General features: G+C 40.3%; 1 pseudogene; it reads left to right on the top strand.

The window, feature by feature from the left end:
* Positions 1 to 4,382, top strand: part of LOC104949860 (adenylate cyclase type 1-like) — a 24,287-nt pseudogene that overhangs the window by 14,583 nt on the left and 5,322 nt on the right.

Below are 4,382 nucleotides of genomic sequence, written 5' to 3'. Positions count from 1 at the left end.
AACACACACACACACACACACACACACACACACCACACACACACACACACACACACACACACACAACACACACACACACACACACACACACACACACACACACACACACTAGGGCTGCTCGATCATGGCAATAATCAGGATTATGTTGTTCAATAATTGATATCACGATTATTAAATACGATTATTCATTGACATTGAAAGCATCCATTTATTGAACTTTAAAACAAATAATAATTTGAACAGTATCTTTTTAACTGTTGATTACCCTGAACGTATAATCAAACGGAAAAACCAATACAAAAATAAATGATACATTTAAATAAATAATAAATACCAATAAACAAGATCAACAAATATTTTGGAGTGCACTTTCACAAGCTACTAAACATATATAAATATGATAAATAAATTATACTAAAATTAATTAGATCAAATATGTTGTAGTGCACTGTCACAACCTAGCAAAGCTAAATAATCGTTTTTTTCGATTATGTTTTCGTAATTGTGGCAGGCCAATATTAAAACACGATTAATTGCTCAGCTCTAACACACATACACACTTGTTGGCTAACACAGTTCTGTACTGTTATGCTGTTATGTTCAGTCATTGTTCTTATGTTGAACATGAATACATTTACTTTGTAAGTAATTATGGGACGTATTTCTTCTTTCATAGCAATTTTCCTTCATACTTTATTGCCGTGAAATAGGTCTTAAATTCTATTCAAAGTTGTCTTAAAAAGTCTTAAATTTGAGTTGGCGAAACCTGCAGGAACCCTGTGAATCGGTTGATGCATAGGTTAATAATGTATCTGTGGCTTTGAAGCAATTGTTTATAATCCATAATTCCATTTTAATGTAAAAATCGGAGCACAAAAGTTAGCTGCTAATGGTAGCCAGATGTATGCAGTTTCCGGTTTGGCTCCGCGTCACTCTCACTCCTTATAGAGAGCCGCAGTGACGCGTCCTTAAACCCGGAAGTAAACTTCTTTCAGTTCCTTCGTCAAAAACCAATGCAAATTCTCCATAGGATTTTGGAAAATAGCTCGAAATAAGGTCTGTGGTTGACACACATTGAAGAGAGGGATCACGTTTTGTTCAGCCAGATAATATCCACATGTCTACCCTACTTTTATCATTTCAAATCATAAATCTAATCGATAGATTTATGATAGATAGATTGATAAGGAACCGGAAGGAGTTTACTTCCGGGGTTTAGGACGCGTCACTGTGGCACTCTATTGTGTCAAAACATCCATTATTGCATCTTTAATATTGACCCTAAATAGAGATTGTGGATGTGTAATTGTTTGCAAACATCAGCCGCATCAACTTTATAATAAAGTAATCATATGTAATGGATGTGTGTTTTCAGCTATCTGCAGAGTATGTTATGCACATGGTCTCATCTCACATATTTTAGATTTATGGTAAATGTTCACACCTAACTTAACATAATATAATCGTTTATTGTTGTGATGCAATCATGAAATAGATCTTATTTCTGATGATAAATAAAAGTTAACCTTGTCCATAATGTCGGTCACAGTGCATTCCCACTCAATGCTCAGCGTGCAACTCGGCTGACCTCTTCTTCTCCCAGCCAAGAGATCTCTTCGGACAGTTTACTCACCCTTTCTGCATGCACATGCACACATATGCACACACAACAGTCATATGCTCAGCAGGATTATCACTGTTGAGTTCATTCTGCATCTCAGCAATCAGTCATGGCTTAATGCGGGGTGAGAGTTAGAGAGAAGAGGGGGGCCAAGAGAGCAAGGTACAAGGTGATCTGCGGCGTGCTATCAGTGCTCCAGCACTCAGAAAGCCATTATATGGAAACCTTGAGAGGATATCTTTTGCGCATGTGTCTTCCTGTGTGTGTATGTGTATCTGTAACCGCAGCTGCATCCTAATTGAGATGTATACCCTGTCGTGTTAGCGAGAGAGAAATTCACTTTCAAACAGGCTCTGTCACAACTACTGAGCTTGTCTGTGGACGCTACACAACACATTTATTACCCCAAGGCTCAACCTAAACTTAACCATAACAGACATAGGCCTTACTTAACCCTGACATTTCACTAACCGTAGTGAAATGTAACAAGGCAAATTGAGAACATTGATTTTTCCACCAATTAGACCAACTATCCCCAATCATTTGGTTTAAAATCCTAAGCATTTGTCCTTTCTCCAGAGACATGGCTTTCTGTCAGCTGATAATTTCTCTCTCCTTTCTGTTACACACACACACACACACACACACAGACACACACACACACACACACACACACACACACACACACACACACACACACACACACACACACACACACACACACACACACACACACACACACACACACACTCACACTCACACTCACACACACACACACACTCCGTTCCCCATATCCTCCCACGCCAGAATCTTTCTGCTCCCGTGAGCAGAAAACCAGAGCACCCCGTCTCCTCTCTTCTCATCCCCGCCTCTTACACTGCATTTGTCATGAAACCTTTGTATGTGTGTGTCTGTGTGTGTCTGTGTCTGCATGTGTTTGTCACTCAGAGGGTGCCTACAGGCTAAGCTTTGTAGGGTCTACCATTACGATTTTTTTATGACTATGAGTGATACAGCGCAAAATGGAAACCCTGCACGTGCGACTAAACAGAAGTACCTGTACAGTATGTATGCATGTAGCTATGCAGGGTTGTGTGTTCCTGTGTCATAGAGGTATTGTGTTTGTGTTTTAGTTTGTCGAGTTTGTGCACAATGTGCTATGTGACAAATAGCTGATCTGTCTGGGAATGTGTGGGCGGGATCCTACTTCAAGAGCATGTCGGAGCAATTAGAGTTGGCCTCAACTACAAACACACACATGGTTTCACGAGTACACACATCTGATTTACATAAGCAGAGATGCATGAGGCATCCATGCTGTGTTTGTACAGGAGTAAAAGAAAGCTCATTCTTTATGTTTAGTGCGACCAACTATCGGCCAATACATATAGAAATGGCCGAAGTCACAATTTCAACCTGTTGCTATAAACTAATTTTAAGAAAGAAAAATAAGTTTGTATAGCAATGGTACTGTCATAGTGACTTGTGCTAACACATTACAACTAGCAATCTGGGATCCAGAGCCAGAGAATTGGACTACTTTTAATGATGGACTGTAAGATCTACTGCTAAAAAAAAAGAGACTGTGGGCCAATTCTAATATACACACTCTCCGACTCTCAGTCTTGGAGGGTGCCTTTCCACAAACTCCACGAGTGCTTATAGCGGACCCACTGTCAAATTGTCAAGTGCTTGAGGGCTCTCTCGCGGACATGCATGCTTTCTGTAAGGCCGCATTTCTGCAGACTTTGCCGGCACACGATGGCTGTTTAGCCTGGCATAATAACTTTACATAGCACTACATTACGATTAAAGATAGCACATTAAAAACACATGCAATTAAAGGAATGCATGGCTATGTTGAACATTGAGTTTATTCATCAATTATTTTTGGGAATGTTGCTTAACAATGCTGTTTTGACAAAAAAGAGTATTTGAGGGAACAATGGGATTGGGACTAACAATCTAGAGCCATGCTAGTAGCTCTTTGAGGCTGCTAATGTCATAATGCTGAGATTCTTCATCATATCAATGCTTATAGGTATAGGTATAAATGATTACCCCGTTCAACGTTTTAGTTTTGCATGTAGTCTAGCTTCACTAAACTAAAAGCCAGCTGAGGTTGTAGAAAATGTAATTCCTTTTGCAGGTATTCCATCATCAATAGCTCTTTTGGAGAAATTGAGATATTAAGCTGATGATGTTGCGAGAGGGAAAATGTAAGCAATCATCCAATTTATAGCAAGTGATCCTGGACACCTTCAGGGCAATTCAGATATTTCAGTACGCACCGAAGTGTTGTATTAACAGACAGATGAACATTACCACCTCGATAGCCAATGCATTAGCAGCTAGGACTCTAGTACTAGTAGTATAACTAACATTCTCCGTATACTGCAGCATGCTGTTTCAGACAATCACGTGTCCGTCCCATTGTGTCTGTAGGAGAATCACTGCAGGAGGATAAAGATCCTCGGGGACTGTTACTACTGTGTGTCAGGACTGACCCAACCCAAAGCAGACCACGCCCACTGCTGTGTGGAGATGGGACTGGACATGATTGACACGATCGCGTGAGTCTCACGCACACACACAAACACACACACACACACACACACACACACACACACACACACACACACACACAGCATAAAATGTGTTAAAAGCCCTGCATGACTTTCTATTTCTCCCGCTGACAGTAAAGAGACAATGGCAGCTATGATGCCCTCAAAACTGAGAAGCCCTCAACCAAAACAATTTA

The sequence above is a fragment of the Notothenia coriiceps genome, unplaced genomic scaffold (assembly GCF_000735185.1).
Source record: "Notothenia coriiceps isolate Sejong01 unplaced genomic scaffold, NC01 NC01_scaffold00016831, whole genome shotgun sequence".
NCBI lineage: Eukaryota > Metazoa > Chordata > Actinopteri > Perciformes > Nototheniidae > Notothenia > Notothenia coriiceps.
This window is presented reverse-complemented; position numbering and strand designations above follow the sequence as displayed.